Source organism: Oryctolagus cuniculus, chromosome 20 (assembly GCF_051225735.1).
Source record: "Oryctolagus cuniculus isolate XC-2025 breed Fujian yellow rabbit chromosome 20, ASM5122573v1, whole genome shotgun sequence".
Classification (NCBI taxonomy): domain Eukaryota; kingdom Metazoa; phylum Chordata; class Mammalia; order Lagomorpha; family Leporidae; genus Oryctolagus; species Oryctolagus cuniculus.
This window is the reverse complement of record NC_142886.1, coordinates 36,930,200-36,952,952: the sequence shown is the minus strand read 5'-3', so window position 1 is coordinate 36,952,952 and position 22,753 is coordinate 36,930,200.

Genomic DNA, 22,753 nt, shown 5'->3' with positions numbered 1-22,753 from the left:
CCATCCGATATTCAAAAGTTACACACCAACATTTAACCAATGAATGAATGGGTTAAAAAATGAGTGAAGCAATGCACGAATGGATGTAAGGGAAAATTAATGTACAGCATAAATAATGCCAGGTGTTAGGCATTGAATGTTTGTGTTTTCTCCAAAATCACATTGCAATTTAATTCCCAAAGCAACAATATTAAGAGGTGAAGGATTGGGCCAACATCTGGCCTATTGTTAAGCTGCTGGCCAGATCTGCTGCCACATGTGGAGTAGCTGGGTTCAACTGTTTGGCTCCAACTCCTGACTCCAACTTCTTGCTAAAGCAGACCCTGATAGGCAACAGTGATGGCTCAACTAGTTGATTTTCTTCCTGGGTCCTGGCTTTGTTCCCAGCTCCATGTGATGCAGGCATTTTGGGAGTAGACAAAGTGAACAAAGACATTCATTGTCTTCTTTCTTCTCTTTCTCTCTATCTCTCTCAAATAAGTAAATAAATAAAATTTAAAAAAAAAATTTAGAGTCAGAGTCATTAAGACATTAATAAATCATGATGGCAATCTTCACCCTTTCACCATGTGAAGACACATTTTCCAAGGTATAGCTTGGAATCAGAGCCTATGGCTTCACCAAGTCTAACAGTGCCTGGATCTTGGAATTCCCAGCCCCTAGATGTATGAGAAATAAATTTGTGTGGTGTGTAAATTATCCTCTAGTAAATACTGTTTTAAAAGTCTGAAAAGTCTTAGTTAAAGGGCAAGAATATGGCACAGCAGTTAAGATGCTGCTTGGGACGCTTGTACCCATATCAGAGAGCCTGAGTTCAAGTCTCATTTCCATTTCTGATTCCAGATTCACGCTAGTGTGCATGCCAGCAGGGCTCTTTGCTGCCCACAAGACACACCTGGACTGAGTTCTCTACTTATGGCTTTGATCTGACCCATTCATGACTAATACAGGCATTTGGAGACTGAATCAGAATATGCAAGATTTCTCCTTCTCTCCAGCTCTGAATCTCCCTCTGTCTCTCTCTGCCCTTCAGATAAAATGGAAATAAACAAAAATGGTCTCCTTGACACAAAAAGATTCAATGAAGATTTGTATAGCAATTGTCATAAAATAACACACCACAATGAGTTGTATTTATCCATGTGATGAGCATGCATATTTTCTAAAAGATCATTGAGATGAAAGGGACAAATTACTCAATTCCCAATATAGGGAGTTGGCCAAGATACAATTCCCCTTATATTAATAATGTATTTCAGTCAGAATTTTTGTGTGGTTACTGTGAAATTTCTACCCTTTCCTTTACTACAAAGTTCTGTTGGCCAACCTCTTCTAGCTCCTACTTTGTCCTAAAGGGAAAAGATAATGAATTTATTCTAAAGGATTTTAGAGATGATATTCGATAGTGTTTATTAAAATATTTTTTTTTACTTATTTGACAGGTAGAGTTAGTGAGAGAGAAAGACAGAGAGAAAGGTCTTCCTTTACATTGGTTCACCCCTCAAATGGCCACTTCGGCCGGTGCTGCACCGATCTGAAGCCAGGAGCCAGTGCCTCCTCCTGGTCTCCCACGCGGGAGCAGGCACCCAATCACCTGAGCCATCCTCCACTGCCTTCCTGGTCACAGCAGAGAGCTGGACTAGAAGAGGAGCAGCTGGGACTACAACCCGGCACCCGTATGGGATGCCGGTGCCACAGGCAGAGGATTAGCCAAGTGAGCCACGGAGCTGTCTCCTTTATTAGAATATTTCTATAAAGTAATTGCCAATACCTAGTTCAGCTATATACTTCCTTTTGTTATTGAAGACTTATTTTAATTATTTGAAAGGCAGAGTGACAGAGAGAGACGGAGAAACGAGAGGGATCTTCCATCCACTGGTTTACTCCCTAAATGGCTACAACAGTTGGGTCTGTGTCAGGCTGAGGCCAGGAGCCAGGAACCCCATCCAGGTCTCCCTTATGGGTGGCAAGGGCCCAAGTACTTGGATCAACCTGTGATGCTTTCCCAGATGTATTAGCAGGGAGCTGGATCAGAAGTGAAGCAGCTGAAACCTACACTCTGATATGGGATACTGACATCAGAGGTGGTGGTTTAACCCTTTGCATAGCAATTCCAGCCTCCACCTAAATATTTCAATTATATTTATTTAGAGCCATTGTCCCCGACTGGAAGTGGCTTTGCCCTGTCGGCCCTCCCTAGCCCTCATTCATGGCTGTTTGGTGAATTGAAGGGACACTTTGGTTGGTCATAAGTTGTGGAAAAGGGACTATTACTGATATCTAGAAAATACTCTCCAATGCACAGGAAAGCTCTGTACAACAACAGAATATTTCTGATTCCAAATGCCAGTGGTGTCAAAGTTGTGAAATTCTGATTTAGATGTATTATCTTCCAACTCAGAGTGTTAATAAACTTTGATTCATGCCTATGAGATGGAACAGTAAAGCAGATGAAAGATGACAGAGTGGCACAGAAAGGCAAAAATGGACATTATCTGGCAGAAAGGAAAGGAAATTATGGTTCTCGACAAATACACTGCCCGGGGAAGGACTAGACACACTTTTTTTTTTGATAGAGTGCTATCAGGGATGTTAGAGAATATCTCATAATCAAAACCTTCTCCACAATTGGACTTTTAATATATTTCACTCTGTAACATTACTGCTATGGGATGGCTGACATGTGTCCTCCTTAATTTCATGTGTTGAGATCCTAACCTCCTGAGAATGAGTTGGATTGCTGATCCCCAACTACCTTATTTGGAGATAGAGTGTTCATAGGTTAAATGAAGTTAAAAGATGTGATTGGGGTGGATCCTAATTCAATATAACTTTCTCTTCTAAGTAGAGAAAATTTGGGTTCGCAAACAGAGAGAGGAAATGATATGGAGAGACAGAGGAAAGGCAAAGAAGAAAGATCTAACACAGAGCCTTTCCTCACAGTTCTCAGATAGAAGAGTCCCTGGAAACATTCTGAATTAAGACTTCTAGCCTCCAGATCTATGAGATAATAACTTTCTGCTATTTAAGTTATCAGATTGGTGTAGCCCTAGTCAACACATCTGATTATTAAGGTAATCCTTAACATGAAAGATTTTCAACTTCAAGATTCTCTTACTAAAATGAGATCACTCTTGAATGGGGAACATATGCCAAGATCAGTCATTAATATCTTTGTGGAATGTAGTCTGTTTGATGCTTTTGATGCAGTTAGCAACTAGAGGGGAATGACTATTTTGATACTAGGAGAAAGAGGGAGTTCCTGGAAAGTGTTAAAGGAAGAGATCAGACCCAGCAAGAAGGAAGAGGGATACAACTAAGTGGAAGTTAAGAGGGAAAAGTGGCCGTTGAGTCAGATGAGAGATGGAGACAAAGGAAAACTTGGATCATTTCAGGTGCACCTGCCCTTGAACCGTGCTAAGGAGCAGAGGGAAGAGCATGAGTTTTGAACCTGGGTTTAAATCCCTATTCTGCTGTGGAATTAACATGTACATCTGCATTACGTTCCTTAGCCTTTATGATTTTTCAAGTTAAATAAAATTAATGGTCTTTGATACACGACCGACTTCTTCTTTAGGCACAGTGCCTAGGACTCACGATATTTCAGGAAGCCACAAAAATGTGCTTTCTTTTAAAGTTAGAAAAAAAGACTAATCTTTAAGGTTAAAATATTTCAATATATGTTAATACTTTTATGGAGGAATGGACCCATGTAAGTCACAATATGGCACTGATTTGGTTGGGAAGGCAATGGGAAACAGAGCCAGGTAAAATAGTATGGCAACTACTTGGTACACACTCTGCAGTAGATCTTAGTTCTCTGTCTTTTGTAATCTCAACATATTTTGCGTGTGTTTTGTGTCTGTTCTGATTATCGTCTGTAAGGTTATCTTATTCCAGACAATATTCTATTTATATGTGACTTACTTGTTAAATTCTTACAGTACCTCTCTAAGGTACCCTTTCCACAGATTTGAAAACTGAAACATGGAAAATTTAAGGAACTTTCCTAGAGTCACACAGTAAATGTTAGGCTGGATTGTGAAGTAGGAAACTGAATTCCTTAAGTGTTAGGTGAATTTTTTCAATGATACTTGCTGTTTCACAGACTCCAAAGCACTGCTGTCATTTATCTCACTGAAAAAGTTTCAATTATTCAGATTCTGCTTTGAATCTCACATGCAGGTGCCCTTGGTGGATATAGATTACTTCTGAAATTATTCAGACTTACTCATAACTCAGACCTTCTTAAAATATTATGGAAAGACCATTGAACAAAAATCTCCAAGCATTCATGATCTGTAGTCCTTGCTACACTGTAAACACACAGTCTCATCTACCATCTGCATTGCATCACTCTTCTGCTCTGGTTATCAATAACATTAACAGGACCTGCTCCATCATGACATACATTAGTGAGACCATGTTGGAGGTGTGGCTTGCTGCACATCTGGATTGTTCTATCAGAATATCAACTCAAAGGCCAAACAACAGTATCACGAATCAGACATTACTGTTTGTGAATGGATTTCTGTGCCAAAGAATTCCATTTTTTCCAGATGTGTCATTGAGGCACCACGAGAACTGAATTTAAATTAAGTTACAAGCTTAAAAGGGGACTCTTTAATTCATAATTGCTTCATTTTGAGCCCAAATTCAAAAGTCCAAAAGTGCTTTAAAAGCTGATGGCTTGCTTTCTACAAGAAACAATAAGCAAAATTTAGAACTGGATTTGGTTTAGATTAAAACCTGACCAAGATTAGTTTTCTAAGACCATGAAATTATTATGTAAGAGCTAAAAGTGACTGAGTTTATTATATACTAGTACTGGTGCTAAGAAATTTCGTTGGAGTTAACCCAGATAATTTTCACAGAAAGGTAAAAAATAAACAAAAAAACAACAAAAACAGGTAGCTAATCCATATGGGGAAACTGAGCCAAACTGAGATAGGTAATTTTTCTATGATCAAGCACCTCCAAACCAGAGTGTCTGGTTTGAAACCAGATTCTCAGGTCAGAAATCCAAGCTTTTTTACACTAATGACCAGGGCCAGCACTGTAATGCAGTGGATTAAACCACAGCTGTTGAAGCAGGCATCCTCTATCAGAACGCTGGTTGAGTCCTGGTTGCTCCACTTCTGATCCAGCTTCCTGCTAATGCACCTGGGGAGGCAGCAGAGGATGGCCCACGTACTTGGAACCTGCTTTCCATGTGGGAGACCAGGAGGAGTTCCTGCCTCCTGGCTTTTGCCTGGTCCTGATCTACCTGTTGTTGCCATTTGGGGAGTGAACTAAGGGATAGGAGATATCTCTGTCTCTCCCTTTCTCTCTGTTGCTCTGTCTTTCAAATAAATTAAATAAATCTGAAAAAAAAAAAAAAACACTAAAGACCCGGTGATTTACAGAGCACCTATGAGTTCTCTTTGTTCTATCCCATATTTCTTCTTCCTTCTTATTTTTTTCTTTCTTTTTCACACACACACACACACACACACACACACACAAATTAAAATTGCAAAACATCTTGAATATGGTGTCATTGTTAGAAACAAGTTTGCTGTATTTTGGAAGTGAAAATGATAACTAAGCCAGCAATTAAAGGAAAACAGATGCTCTAATTTCAGATAGACTTATATCTGCTTAGGAGACTCAGTGACTGAAATGCAATAATGACTATTTTTGGTTCAGAAATTGGTTGGGAGCCTAATAAGGTTGGTAATCATCAACCTATGAAACCTAGTAATATTTAACATAATTATTTATCATTCTTTAATTCTTTCTATTATTTGTGAGACAGAACCCACCCAAAAGCCTGCAACAGTCAATGCTGGGCCAAGCTAAACCTAGAAACTGAGAACTCAATCCAGGTATCACAACTGCTTCAGCCATTGCCTGTGCCTTCCAGGATGCAGTCCAGTAGGGCAGCTTCAATTAGAAGCTTGAGCCAAGACTTGAACCCAGGTACTCCAGTATGGGATGCAGGCATCTCAGCTGTCTTCTTAACCATTAGATCAAATGCATACTCCTATTTCATTTTTGTGATTATTTTTTATATTTATTTATGCATCTCTCATGTATGAATACAAATGCTATAATCCTGTACTGAGTGATAATCACATAAAATCTAAATATTTAGTTGTGAGCATTCTTCATTTAAAAGCAAATAAAAAAACTATAAAGTTACCAGTTGAAGGCATAAAGTTTTCACCTTTTAATTAAAAAGGGATGTGACTGGTGAGTCCATCTGTAGGATGGATATCATTAAAGAGAGTAATCCATTTACATATAAACCAGAATTATTTTTTTTTCCATTTTATATTGATTTTATTACTAGAATTGAGGAAGAAGCATGGTGACTGTATTAAGTTGATGCTCAAATGGATGTATTGAAAAACACGAGGAGAACAATGGCCATTCAGACCATGGAGAATGTATTCCCTTGTATTCCCACCTATTCATGTGCCTAGGTGAAGGAGAGCAATCTCCCGTACTTATTTGATCCCCCTAGATCTCTTGGTTAGTTTTTGGTGTTTTACATATGTCAAATAGTTAATGAGAATAAGAGATTCATCTATTTTGGTGAAAAATATTTGAAATTCATGCATATTTTTTTTAAACTTTTATTTAATGAATATAAGTTTCCAAAGTACGAATAATGGATTACTATGGCTTCCCCCCCATACCGTCCCTCCCACCCACAACCCTCCCCTTTCCCACTCCCTCTCCCCTTCCATTCACATCAAGATTCATTTTCGATTATCTTAATATACAGAAGATCAGCTTAGTATACCTTAAGTAAGGATTTCAACAGTTTGCTCCCACACAGAAACATAAAGTGAAAAATAATAGATGATTTTTTTAAATGATGATGAAATCAGAGCAGACCTCTTGTCATGTTTAATCCCAGTGAGAGTCAAGTTGGGAGTTGATAGTTTCTTTTCTTTTCTTTTTTTTTTTTTTACAGAGGATCAGTTTAGTATGCATTAAGTAAAGATTTCAACAGTTTGCACCCCCATAGAAACACAAAGTGAAATATATTGTTTGAGTACTCGTTATAGCATTAAATCTCAATGCACAGCACATTAAGGACAGAGATCCTACATGAGGAGTAAGTGCACAGTGACTCCTGTTGTTGACTTTACCAATTGACACTCCTGTCTATGGCATCAGCAATCCCCCTATGCTCCAGTCATGAGTTTCCAAGGCTATGGAAGCCCCTTGAGTTCTCCTACTCTTATCTTGTTTAGACAAGGTCATAGTCAAAGTGGAGGTTCTCTCTTCCCTTCAGAGAAAGGTACCTCCTTCTTTGAAGACCTGTTTTTTCCACTGAGATCTCACTCACAGAGATCTTTTGCCAGAGTGTCTTGGCTTTCCATGCCTGAAATACTCTCATGGGCTTTTCAGCCAGATCCGAATGCCTTTAGGGCTGATTCTGAGGCCAGAGTGCTATTTAGGACATCTGCCATTCTATGAGTCTGCTGAGTATCTCACTTCCCATGTTGGATCACTCTCCCCTTTATTTATTCTATCGGTTAGTGTTAGCAGGTACTAGACTTGCTTATGTGCATATAAACCAGAATTATTTTTAAAAGATTATTTGAAAAATTATCTCAGATTATTTGCGTAATGATCTTATTTGATGCTGTATCAAAAAGATATGACTAATGGGTTACCTACACTGCCCTCCGGAAGGAGGCTAGTTATACACATACATATCATCATGGCACACATCAACAAGCAGAACATGGATTCTGATAAAATACAGCTACTAAATCATATGAAAAACTGGAGAAATCTATGCCTCATCTTTCCCAGTCAGTACTCATAATGACAAAGGCAAATTTTATGCTCTAAATCCAAAAGTGATGAAATTAAGCTTCAGAAATGTAAATGCTCATGACTATAGTTTCTGCATTTTCAGGATGAATCTTTTCTCTAAATGAGATGGAAAACAGAATGAAGTGTTTCAGTTTGATTCACATAGCAATTGCAAGATTGAATTTGTCAGTTTGGATTTATAAAATTTATGAAATGTCCTAAAATTCACAGTTGGGCTACTGTGCCAGCTCGTTCATGAATGTTTTAAGAGCAAATAATTATTTGCATTTTTGCTGCTCCCCAACTCCCATGTTGGCCTTTGCTTTTTGCCTAACATACATAATAAAGATTTAAAATGAGAAATGCCCCAGTTGTATGCTTTGATTAAGAACTTCATTCAGTATTGCAATGCATATTCTGAGAGGAAAGAGAGGGAGAATTGAAAGACAGAACTATTCACTAGACACTATCATACATCAGGGTGAAATCGGATCCAGTTGACCTAGAAACATTGCCAGGCGCCATTCTTGTAATAAACAAGCAAGATTAAAACTATGTGCAGGTCACAGAAAAAATGTCTCAGAGTGTTACTGCGTTTCCTTCCAAAAATAAAAAAAATGTTTGATTAGAATAAAAATATTTCTTCCCTTGAAAGGGTAGAAAGTGAAATATTTGGTATAACTATCCAGTATGTGATTTCCTTTTTTAAGCATATATTTTTGTTTTATAAAACAGCTATTAATTTTTATGAGGGAAGTCACGTTTTCAGACTGATTACCAGTAGCCACATTTTCCAATTAGATGGGTAATGAGTTCAAGAGCATTGACCCAGAAAATGGACAGAAGACCCCATTCCATACTAATGTTAACTGTATTTTCATAGTTTGAAAAGGAAAGTGAAAGATTCTGCATCTAATGATGACAGATATGTGCTATTAATTAATTAAATTTCCTCAAAATAGAGTTCAGCAGGTGGAAATAATTACCAGTTAATTGTCTCCTGTTTATTACTCTTTAGAGATATAAATTCAACTACTGAACTCATTTTATTGTATTTATTAAAAAGCTACTAAGAAATAAATCAGAAGCACAGATGTTGTTATGGAAACAATATTTGTGTTTACTCTCTGTGACAATACAAACAGTATAAAACAATGATTTCCCCTTTAATTGCAGTTTTAGTTAGCCAGGTGCCTGAATTTGCCTTTAATAAAATTTATTTTTTCTTTTGTTTGCTGTAGTATGTTTAAGCAGCAGATATGAAACAGAGAAAGATATTTTAGAGGGAAAAATATTCTAAATATGAATCCTGGCAATAAGACAATGGGTATTCTGAAATTCAGATTTGGTGAGAAAAAGGCACTTTAGGAACACAACTTTTATTTTCTATGTCTAATCTGAATATTCATAAAAATACTCTTACTATATGAATATCACGAAGTTTGCTCCCTGTATGCTTTTGGGGTTCTCATTTGTGAAAGGAAAGCATACTAATAGCTAGCTCGAAGGCTATAACGCCATTCATGTAAGGTTCTGAGACAACCCTTGACACTTAATGACATTTGATGAAATTTTTCTTTTTGTTACTACTATTGCTTACTAATACTATTATAGTTTCAGAAAATAATTTTAATGCCTTAAATTTTTCAGTTGACCAAATTCTTAATTATATTCTGAGGCATTTAAGTATTCATAATTGAGAGTAAAGATAGTATTTTTTACCATTAACATTTCCAAAGAAATGGATCTGATATTCAGTTACGATACATAAAAATATTTTTCAGTTCTACACACATGCAAAAGTACTTCAGGAAGTTAGTGTAAAGAATTGAAATACAAGATAACTTTATTTGGGTGCAAAAGTTTTTGCAATCTGTACATAATGTTTCATTATATACATTTTCTATAAATTTTTTGAAGACCCTTAAGAGGTACATAAACCCACAACATTAACGTGTACTTACATATATAGATCTATACCAAAAGAGAACACTGATAGAGTTTTCTGTTTTATGTTATGCATAAGCAACACCTATTTCTTCCTAAAATAGTGTGTTTCATTCCCAATATTTACTAGGATTATTTAATTTGTTAGGTACAATTTTATCTAACAAATGTGCTAGCCAAATTACTTGATACATAGAAGCACACAGAAATATATGCAGCATGACTTTGGACTATTGTAATATAAACAGAGGAAAAGAAGTGAGGTGTTTGTCTTTTCCCATGCTTTAATTTGTAATTCACACACACACACACACACACACACAGAGCTTAAAATGCACAATTGTCAATAGATCCAAATTCATTAAAATTTGTAAGAAAAAGATGTAGAAAGGAAAAAGAGATATTCTATAGTGCTTTTAAAACTGCACTCTTTTTCCAACAAAACATACATAAAACCAATTAACCATGTATTTTATCAACATCATTCACTCTATAAATCTTTACTACTTATTAGATATAATAACATTATGATATAAAATATGAAACAATGCTTCTCAGTAGTAATAAGCGTTGTAAAATAAGTATGTGTGTAGTTGTATCCAAATTTTTAAATGAAGTTTTTTTCTGCTGACCAGCTATTTCTTACAACATCAGCAGAAAAATATTACTTTTAAAACAAGTATGCCACATTCTTCATAATTTAGTCATTTAATTTTTAAAAATCTGATATGATTAAAATGTCCTTGAGACTAAAGTGTAAAATCCATGGATTTTTTTAAAAGATTTATTTATTTATTTGAATGTCAGAGTTATATAGAGAAAGAAGGAGAGGCAGAGAGAGAGAGCACTCTTTCATCCGATGGTTCACTCCCCAGATGGCCACAATGGCCGGAGCTGTGCTATCCTAAACCAGGAGCCAGGAGCTTCTTCTGGGTCTCCCACAAGGGTGCATGGCCCAAAAACAACTTCTGCTTTCTCATACCATAGCAGAGAGCTGGATTGGAATTGGAGCAGCTGGGTCTCGAACTGGTGCCCACATGGGATGCCAGTACTGCAGGCTGTGGCTTTACCCACTACGCCACAGCACTAGCCCCCAAATCCATGGAATTGATATCAGTAGAAAAAAATGTACTTGCAATTCTTGATCTATCTGATGAGCTTTGACTACATTTGACAGAATCTAACTTTTCTCTGGGTTAAATATATGTACCCTTCATAGTATCATTATAAGTTATTAATCCAGATCACTTATATGTTTTATGAACAATGAAATATTTATATGTATAGATGAATTATATATGTTGTATACTACATGATATATAAAATTTATATGTTCTCTCAATAAAATGTACATTTTATTTGTATTTGTTTAACAATGTAGTTGTATATAATTTAATTCATATAAGCAGAATATAGTTTGTATATTCATAATGTAGTTGCATTTGTCTTATCCATTCAAGTTTTTCCAATATATTGGAATGAAGCAGTATTAATTCTTGAAGTACTAGACTAATTTCCGCTTTGATCAATACAATCTACATATGTAAGGTAGTTTCTTAAAGTAAACTTTCAAGACATTCGCATTTAATTTTTATTTCATCTTTCACTCTCTTTTACAAAGGATTCTCCAGAGGCAAAAAGAATTAATAAGCATTTATTTAGGCCATCTGATGAGTGGTGAGGAACAGCTTTGTTTTTGTTTTTGTTTTTGTTTTAATATGTTATCTTAATTTGTTGATTACTTTTTCTTAATGTTTGAAAAAAATAATTTGTGCCTATAAAGATTTTTTTAAACTGGCAATAGTCTTAAATGCAATGGTTATTCTTGCCTTTATATGAAGGGAAAAAAGTAAGTTATTTTAAATACCAATTGTGTGCAAATTTGATGTTGGTGATGTTGGAAGCATCCATTATATAAAAATAAAGTGTACCTGGTTGGGGTGTTAGAAAGGCTATAATTTCATCTTTAGGTGCCCACTTGTAATTTATGACTTTGGCAGCTTCAATGGAAATTACAGCTTGAAGCCCACATAGTACACTTTATTTTCTATTCTTAAAACTTGAGGGGGTAAAGGAAAGCTAAATTCATGGTAAGATACCCATGGTTCTTAGACTAATGCTGGGGAATGAAATTTCTAGGTACGTGATGTAGTAAAAGAACCTATTAAGATTTTTCTTTTTGGCCTATTGTTCCTTTTTCTCTTTCAGTTTCTTATTTTTCTTGCTCATCAACCTCCAATTGAAATTAGAGTCCATTTTGATTTGCAGGTATTGTACATTAGGTTGAAGAGAGAATTGCAACACATATCCTAATTTTAACCACAAAATTAGATAACATAAAATGAATTGATTTTACACCTTTCTGGATGAGTAAAATATTAAGAACAGCTACTCTTCAGAAAGAGGGAAAAAGAGCACTGCTTTTAGCTTGCAAGTAGTTGATACTTAGCATACAATAATTTGTAGCTGAAGTTGATTGAGAGCATCATTATTCCACCATTATTCTATTTTATTCTTACTCCATGAAAGAAAACTTTGTTTTTCTGAAGATAACCAAAATTATTCTGAGAAGTTTGAGATTTCATGTTACCTATCAGTTACATATTATGTGAATTCCAATATAAATTACACAATAGAAAAATGAATCATTTGAAAAATAAAGATTGCAGTTTCTACCCCTGTATAGATATTTATAGATATTTACATTGGGATTAATCTAAATTTTCTCTCTGAGGGCGTTTGGGCTGATAAAGCAACTTAAATTATACTGGGTGGACTGAAGCAACAGTGGTGTGTTTGTCACAGTTCTGGATGCCAGCAAATCCAAGGTGCCAGCAGATTGTTGAGGATCCAATTCCTACTTAATAGAGGGTTGTCCTTCACATGACAAAAGGGACAAAGGTGCTTCTGGGCCCCTACTCTTATTCATGAGGGTGGAAGAGATCCAAAGGCTCATCTCCAAATACAGAGGTGATATTTGGTATTAGGTTTCAACATAGACATGGGGCAGGAGTACAAACATTTATTCTATGGTGATAAACCTATTCAAGACTTGATTACAATTTAAGAGACATTCTTGTGATATCTTCTCAGAGTGAAATCTAACTAGGTATTAATATTTTCTCAAAAATGTTATCAAGCATATAGCAGAATGGACATACACACACTTCTTATGAAGGTATAAATTCATTTAATATTTACCAAACATAATACAGGGATTTTCATAATTTATAGAGTGGATTGAAATTATGTTTTTGTAAAAATAAAAGAAAAAAAGAAAGGAAGGAAGGGAGAGAGTTGAGGTAGGGAGAGAGGAAAGGAAGGAAATATGATTATCTTAGAATTGTACCTATGATGGGGCCAGCACTGTGGTGCAGCAGGTTAAAACCCTGGCCTGAAGAGCCCATATCCCATATGGATGCCAGTTCGAGACCTGGCTGCTCCACTTCTGATCCAGCTCTCTGCTATGGCCTGGGAAAGCAGTAGAAGATGGCCCAAGTCCTTGGGCCCCTGCACCCACATGGGAGACCTGGAAGAAACTCCTGGCTCTGGTTTCAGATGGGTGCAGCCCTAGCCGTTGCAGCCAATTGGAGAGTGAAACATAGGATGAAAGACCTCTCTCTCTCTCTCTCTCTCTCTCCCTCTCCTCTTTCTGTATAACTCTGACTTTCAAATAAATAAATAAATCTTTAAAAAAAAAGAATTGTACCTATGAAATACATGAAATCTGTTCTCTGTACAGTAATAAAAATAAGAGTTTGAAAAATATTTTACCAAACAAATTTCAATTTTTTACTTGTAGCACTATTTATGCTTGCCAAGATATGGAAACAGCTATATGTCTATGCACTGATGAATCAATAAACAAAATTATAGCACATATACCAAAGAAAATACCACTCAGCCATAAAAAAATGATGAAATGTTGCCATTCAAAGCAAAATGGATGGAACTGGAGACCATTATGGTAAGTGAAATTAGCCAAGCACAGAATGACAAATATCACACAATCTCACTTATATGCAGGGTCTAAAAAGAAGGTGATCTTATAGAATTTAAGTGTAATAGAGTTTACCGGAAGCTGGGGAGAGGATGGAGAAGGAAAGGACTGGGTACAGTTGAGGAACACACACTATAATGTAGATGAATAGGAGTAAGAAGTTCTGGAGTTTGATTCCATAGTAGGTGGATTATAAATAATGTTGACATATTATATATTTCTCTATGAAAAAAAGCCCTAGAAGATAGGATTTTGGATTTTTTTAACATAAAGAAATGCTAAATGCTTAAGGAAGAGAATGTTTTTACCCCAACTGTATGTCATTCAGTGTATACATTTATATTGAAGCAACACATCGAAGCCTCATGGATATGTAAAATTTTTATGTCTGCTAAAATTCTTAATGAAAAGTATTTTAAAAATTTAAACTAAAATATGTACAGGATCATGTAATTTTTAAATATGAATGAATTTACAAATTAAAATTAGCAGTATGATTCACTAAGATAAAATGGTAGGTCTTCAAAAAGTTCATTGAAAATGCATATTATGGAAAAAACTTTGCATGGATTTGAAATATTTTTGAAAATTTGAAATATTATAATAAACTTATCTTTTAATTCTGTTTTTTCATAAAGTAACCTTGTAACACATTTATTCAGTGCAGTATAATGGTTTCCTATCAAACATAAGCATTATAAATGATCAAATCACATATAAATTTCTTATGAAATATTTAATAAAAAGAATGTAAGACTGAGTATATAGTATAGTCATGTTTTTAGAAATAGAATGAAAGGAAATTGACAAAAATGTAAACCATGGCTATAACTCAGAGTTTGATTACTGCTCACTTGCTTTATTTATTTGCCAATTTTTAGTACATTTGACATACCCATCATGTTCAGCTTTTTATCTAAACATGAAACTACCATATGCATCCTTATTTACTTAACTGATTGAAAGTTGACTTTTAAAATCTGTTCTATTGATTGACTCTCAGGAGGATTACATTACTTTTCTGGTCACATTCAGATATTAAAAATGTCAGCTCAATCTAATAACATAGGCATCCATTTCACCTTATCTCATCCTCTCCAACTCACTGCATGGGCTTCCTTTTTTTTTTTTTTTTTTTTTTTGCCTCCAGAGTTGGAGTGGACGGAGAGAAGTGTCACAAGCAGCTGTAAGTTTTCACCTTCATAAGGCAAGTTATATTCTTCAGAATGGATCTGCCGGATGCCCTGAAACCCAAATGCAATTTCTCTCATCTGAATACTTAGAAGCTCCTCAAATGTTGTTACACTGAGGATCTTTTGATAGTTCTCTTGCCTGGAATGAGTGAAGCAATCTCTCATTTACCATTCACGTCCAACTTCCCACCGAGTTTCCACATTTAGAGGTATATTCCCACAACATTTATGTTGAAGCTCTCTGGCCAATGGCAGTAAGCTCTCTTGGCCAAGCTATTCTAAAAATAAGCCTGGATGACTTCCATGAACCCACCCAAATCCCAAGAGGATATTTGAAGGTTTTCATTTTTTCATTTTGTATACCAATTTCCTCCTAATATCTTGTCTGCTTGAGATTTGATGTGGCCTGGATGTTTATATTTACAGCTCTCCCCCATCCTTGCCCACTTCACTCCAGATTCAGAAGATGAATTCCTTACTGGCAATCTGATGGTATTTGTAAGTGGGGCTTTTGAGAGATGATTAGGCATAGGGGTACAGCCTTCATGAATGGGATTAGCATCCTTGAAAAGCACCTATGAGGGTATCCTCATTACTTTCACTGTCCAGATGAGATTGGTGGGGGAGGCAATATGGGTGTCATTGTGGGCCATCACCACCCTGAGACTTTTAGTTCATTGATTGGGCTTTACAACAACTCCAGAACTGTGAGGAATAAATTTCTGCTGTCTATAATCCACACAGGCTACGGCATTTTATTCTATCATACCACATAGACTCGGATGCCAAGCATGTAAGATGACCCTTTCACCCAAAATCTCCACTTTGAAATTCTCAATGAAATATCCCTTCTATAGGATGTTGGTATAGATCTCAAGATAGTATAAGAAATTCAATTATCAGTAACACCTGTGAAAGTCTGGCCAAGCCAGTGAGGAGCAGTGCAGAAAGATTGCGTATTACAGCAGTCAGCAACTGGGCAGAAGCAGTCATTGCAGGGAGCTGTCCCGGGAAAGGATTTTCTTGGCTTAGATGTGTGGGTAAGTTGCAAAAGTTCTGTTAACTAGTGGATAACAGATAATTGCACTCATCACAGCTAAAGGAATAGTTATTTTTGAAGGGTGATCTGTGTAGTACTAATCCACGCCTGGCCCACGTGGGCTGGATGTGGAGAAGACCTACTAAAATACGATCAGCTGTTGAAACATTTTGTGTCCCCAAATACTCCTCCTGTGAAACTCCTCCATTCCATTCATATTCCCAGAACAATGGTGGGCTTAGAATATTGTTCTGGGGATTATCTTTAGTAAGCTAATCATGAATTATTTGACACTTTTCCTTTGAATCTATAGGTTTTATATAATTTCAGTTTGAAATACTCAACTGAAATTTTCAATAACTGAAAAAATTTCATTAAAGATAGTTCAAAATTAAGGTGTTCTGTGAAGTCCTTCTTGATTTCTCCTTGTGTCTAGCAGCTCAATTCAGAATAGAGATTCTCAAAATTAAGTGTTTGTTTGGCCAATCTATCAAGACTTTTCATATTGTCCTTTAACTGGTCGTTTAAAAATTTTACTTCCAGGGGCTAGAGCTGTGGTGCAGTGGGTTAACACCCTGGCCTAAAGCGCCTGCATCCCATCCAGGCGCCAGTTCGAGACCTAGCTGCTCCACTTCCGATCCAGCTCTCTGCTATGGCCTAGGAAAGCAGTACAAGATGGCCCAACTGGCCGGCACCACGGCTCAATAGGCTAATCCTCCACCTAGCGGCACCGGCACACTGGGTTCTAGTCCCGGTCGGGGTGCCGGATTCTGTCCTGGTTGCCCCTCTTCCAGGCCAGCTCTCCTCTGTGGCCCAGGGAAGGCAGTGGAGGATGGCCCAAGTGCTTGGGCCCTGCACCCCATGGGAGACCAGGAGAAGCACCTGGCTCCTGCCTTCGGATCAGCGTGGTGCGCCGGCCGTAGCGCGCCAGCCGTGGCGGCCATTGGAGGGTGAACCAATGGCAAAAGGAAGACCTTTCTCTTTGTCTCTCTCTCTCTTACTATCCACTCTGCCTGTCAAAGAAAAAAAAAAAAAAAAAGATGGCCCAAGTCCTTAGGCCCCTGCACCTGCGTGGGAGACCCAGAGGAAGCTCCTGGCTCCTGGCTTTGAATCAGCACAGCTCTGGCCATTGTGGCCAATTGGGGAGTGAATCATCGGATGGAAGACCTCTCTCTCTCTCTCTCTCTCTCGGCCTCTCCTCTCTATGTATAACTCTGACTTTCGAATAAATAAATAGATCTTTAAAAAAAAGTTTTACTTCCAGATTGGGTCATATTTCCAAGACTAACAGAGCTAACAGGGATACAATATATAGTGCTGCATTGGGCTAGCAGATATGCAGAAAATACCCGTTTCACCTCACTGTCTGCAGTCATTCAATCAAAGCACCACCACCACAGAAGTGCAAAGGTCTTTCCTAAATGAGGGGTTAATGAGGAGAATTACAAAATAAGAGTGTCGATTGTTAAATCAACAACGGGAGTCACTGTGCACTTACTTCCCATGTAGGAGTCCTTAATGTGTTATACTATGCGAATTGATGGTAAAACTAGTATTCAAACAGCACTTTATACTTTGTGTATCTGTGTGGGTGCAAACTGTTGAAATCTTTACTTAGTATATACTAAATTGATCTTCTGGGTATAAAGATAACTGAAAATAAATCTTGATGAAGACTGGGATGGGAGAGGGAGTGGGAGATGGGATGGTTCCTGGTGGGAAGGAGGTTATGGGTGAAAAGCCGTATAATCCAAAAGTTTTACTTTCAAAATTTGTATTTATTAAATAAAAGTTTTTTTTAAAAAAAGAGAACATAAAAATTTATACTAAATATGATTCTTCCTATGGTGTTTACAAAGACGTTGGTATAGACCTGATCTTTACCTGTCATCTACTTTGAGCTTTTCAATTTACCATCAATGTTTTTTTGCAGAGTATGTTAAACTGGTGTTTAGAACAAAATCTTTCTGATATTTGAGAGAATATTCACAACTTTCCCATGTACCGTTATTCAAACTCCAATCTCAAACTCTTGAGGAGCTGCAGTTCCAGACTTAAATTAGATTTCCCAAGTTAGGGGCATTGATAACGGTTGGAGAAAATTTAGAAACAGGCGAAGTTTGCCTTTGGGTTGCTTTCAGTGTATTCATCTGGCATGGAAAGGAGTGTTTTTAGAAATATCACATCATAGGTACTGAGTCGCAGTTGTGAAAAGTAATGGAGTTGACCTGGAATGCGTACATATACCTAGTTGTGGCAACAGCAGCTTCCCAACAGAGTCTTCTATCTCTGTATCAAAGCATTAGTGTGGTGTTCTGTTTCCACAGCCTTTAGATGCTGCAGCAACAGTGGTTTTCCAGGAATCAGCTGAGATGTGTCCCCACAGTCCTTTCTGCAGGCCCAAACTAGAAGCCTTCTAATTATTTTAGTCACTTGAATATTGCATTTCCTGATTACCTTCTACTAAATGTAGTACAGTATATTTTTCTTCATTGCCTCTGCATGCCACTTCCTTCCTCAGACCTCTGTTGTACACACCCAGATTTTAAGAAAACTTGCAAATTTATCCATGCCACTAAGATCTCACTGATCTCAGTAAGTAGAATTAGGTGAAGGAAGTTTTATTATCTACCATTTCAAACCAAGCCACCAGGTCTCAGGAGTTGGGAAAAGAAATGAGTATTTCTGTTTTTTTTTTTTTTTTTGTATACACCACAAAATAACAAGCTTATTCATGTACAATTAATTGAGGAGCTCTGGTTAGCACATGAAACCATTCTACCACTAGAGAATTGCTCTAAAATACAGCATTGTAAGATTAGTTTAGATAAATTATTAAAAAGTGAAACATGAAAAGGCTAAGATAATCTTACACATAAATTTACATGGAAACATTGTTTTCAATATTGATTTACTGGAAACAATAGTGTCTTAATTGTTTTGCACTAAGCCACAGATATTTGGGAGGAGATATCATTTTACAGACTCCGTGGATTGCATTCAGCCCTGCTTGTTTCATCCTCTGCATGTTCTCTTGCCCTAGCTCCACAGCTTTCTGGGTAAAAGATGGGGTAGTGGTGAAGTTACTGTTTACACTGTAGTATAAATTTCAAATATTTAATCTGCTCTTTCTTCCTTGTTTTTTTTTTCTTACTCTAATTCCCTAGGGTTGTTGATTATGAAATTACCTGGACTCATGACTAGACTCAATGGAAATAGCAGAGAATTGTAGTCTGAATTAGGAAAATATATGAAAGAAATAAAAATGTTTTTTTATAGTTAGCCATTATGAACTCATAAACAAACATTATCTTATTTTCCTTGAAAATTAATTTTACTACCTTTGGAACCTGTGGTGTTTTCATATAAATATTCATTAAAAGTTAAGGTTCAATGTGCTTATCTGATTCTCCTCGTCTGGAGAAACAGAATCTGAACAGTTTCCCACACGTTTCCTCAAAATGACAGAATGGCTTTTCCACTTATAATATCAGGCAGTTCTCATTTTGGAACCAAAAAATAGTTTTTCCTAAACATTATGTTATTTATTTTTTCCATTCATAGCTGTTTTTGTATTTATTTCTCCACTTGTCTGCCCTACTTCTTCATTTTTAAAATTTTTTGTTATTTAATTTATTTATTTGAAAGTCAGAGTTACACAGAGAAAGGCAGAGAGAAAGAGGGGGAGAGAGGGAGGGAGGGAGAAAGAGGGGGAGGGGGAGAGAGAGAGAGAGGGAGAGAGAAAAATATTGAGCAATTGATCCATTGATGAAATGTATTAAAATAGCAGTTGGGAAAATGTGGTGAATATAATTATTTTGTGCTACTGTTTAAGCTTTCCTTTAAGATGAATATTATTTTAAAGAATTTTTATCGGTATGTATAGAGTGATTGCTACACAGACATAAAGTGCAGAGATGAAATAGGGTCTTTACACTCAGAAAAAAAGAGTGTGTGTAGGAGATTCCTGTGCTGCCAATTCACTTCCTCAGGGGAGCCTATTTTTATCATCCAGGGGCATGTTCCTCTCTAAGTGTCACACCTCAGGTTCAAAGGGGTACCTTTGTACTGAAGTGGGCCAAGGTTTTGTTCTTCCCAGTGTGTTTTCATAAAAGTGCCAACTAGGTTGGATTTGTCTGTCCTGGAAGAAGAACTTGGGGACCCAAGAAACAGGTAGTATACCTGCCTCATTAACATGCCTTTTATCCACAAATAGCCTACCACTCTTTCTCATTTGTAGTGTAATTATTGTATTATTATTGTGTATGCCTCCTAAACTGCTAGTATCTCACCTGAACAGAAGGAAAACTTTTTAAGGCATATATCTCTTACTTTAGTGATATTTACTTTTTGTAGATTATCATCCATAATATTAAAAGCAGTCTCTTTAAATCCAGTTGTATATATGCATATGTGTGTGAAGATAAATAGATAAAAATTTGCTTTTATTTATATATGGTCTATGCATTTCATTTTAACAACAATAAAATTTTAAAAAACCAGATTTTAACAACAACCTACTCAAAACTACTAGTTCTGGAATAGCGATTGAAGTGCAGGAACACTGTGAAAGGTCATACCCATAGATGGGTGAGGTGGGATAGGGTGGTGAGGGTTTTTTTGGTTTATATATTCTGGAATATAGTCAAACCATATCATGAGATGCCGACCTACATCAACAAGCATCAGAAGGCCACAGCAGTCTGCACTTGCTCATTTGGGGTCTACTAATTGCCCAAAGGGCAACATGAACTACAACAAAATGCTTTCTTTCTTTCTTTCTTTCTTTTTTTTTTTTTTTTTTTTTTTTGGACAGGCCTAGTTAGACAGTGAGAGAGAGAGAGAGAGAGAGAGAGAGAGAGAGAAAGGTCTTCCTTTCCATTAGTTCACCCCTCAAATGGCCGCTATGGCCGGCACACTGCAACCATCTGAAACCAGGAGCCAGGTGCTTCCTCCTGGTCTCCCGTGCGGGTGCAGGGCCCAAGCATTGGGCCATCCTCCACTGCCTTCCAGGCCACAGCAGAGAGCTGGACTGGAAGAGGAGCAACCGGGACAGAATGCGGGACTAGAACCCAGGCTGCCGGCATCGCAGGCAGAGGATTAGCCAAGCGAGCCGCAGCGCTGGCCAACAACAAAATGCTTTCAGCAGCAGCAAAACAGGACAAGCATATTTTGATTGAGAAAACAATAGCCAAGATGTGCTTTTTTATATATATATATATATATATATATATATATCTGTTTATATATATCATATATGTATGATACATACATTATATATATATATCATTATATATGTATATTGATGATATATAATGGCAGATAACCACCAGAATGTAGTGGGAATCTGAAACACTGTCAGGAAAAGAAGAATTCTCTAAATGTGGAAAATGAATAGGCTTAAAAGAAACAAATTTGATGTTTTAAATAATCTGGCTAAGTTTGTCTTAAATAATAGTACATTTAAAAAGGTCAGCAACACTTTGGTAATGGTCTTTACAATCAAGACTAATTAAAATAAGTGAAAATAAATTAGTGTTCTGTTCAAAAAATACATATATGGAAATACACATCCAAGATCTAAAAACTCTCTAGTGTTTTAGATTTGAAACTTGTAGCTATTTTTAAGTAAAATCAGGTACACTCTGGCTTTAGCCATACTCCCTTATTCTAACTTCTCTTCTATTTCTTGCTTCTCTTTTTATTTTTTTCTCTTTTTCTCTTACTTCTCTTCTGCCCTTAAATTCTTTCTTATAAAAAATTATTACAAAGTTAAGAAGTTATTCTAGACTTTGAAAACAACCATGTAATTTATTTGTAATATTTACAAACCCAAGGTTGGAAAAATGTCATGACTTGTGATAAGTTAAAAATATATACATAATCTAATTCTTGAACAAGTACTTCCCACTGGCTTAGAAACATTTATTATTTGCACTAATATGGAATTATATAATATATGAAAAAGGATAATGTATTTCCAACATATTGCTAGAGTTTTTCATTGCTTTTAACCTATATCTATGTTGTAGATGAATGTGAGATTGCCAGTTAATTCATTCTGCAAAATGCATATGACTCACTGAGGGTTCTTTAAGTATTTGTCTTCTAAATGAATGAATGCAATTTTTGATCGATATTACTTGACCATTCCATTGGTTCATGATTGTATTTGAACTATTTAGTGAATTTATAAAGTAGAAATGATCCTATTAGCTGGGCTTGTCAACAACTATCCATCTATCTATGTACATACACACACACATACATATATATATATATATATATATATAAAACCTCTATCTATGTACCTATGTATCTATCTATATTAATCATCTGGACAGGTGAATATGATGAAATATGACTTACAATCATGTCATATTGTATAGAAAAATAATCTCACATCTATAATTATATAATTAAAGGTCTCAGTCACTAATCTTTGAGTTCATAAGGGGAAACTTATCCTGAGTGAATCTGACCTAGTCTGCTAACATCTTTATCACCACCCTGTTTGCCTGTGCGTAAGTAAGGAGCCGCATCATGAGATGAAGAGGTCCTGTGGCACAGACTTGAAGGAAGGCTGCAGGAGCCAAGATGCTCGCTTGTCAAGAGCATGCAAGAAAACAGGGATGACAGTCAGACCGCTAAAAATAAATGAATTCAGCCAGAGTCAATAATCTGGGATGAGACTCCTAAACCACAAGCAATATTATAGCCCAGCTAACACTCTGATGTCAACCTCGTAATTTCCAA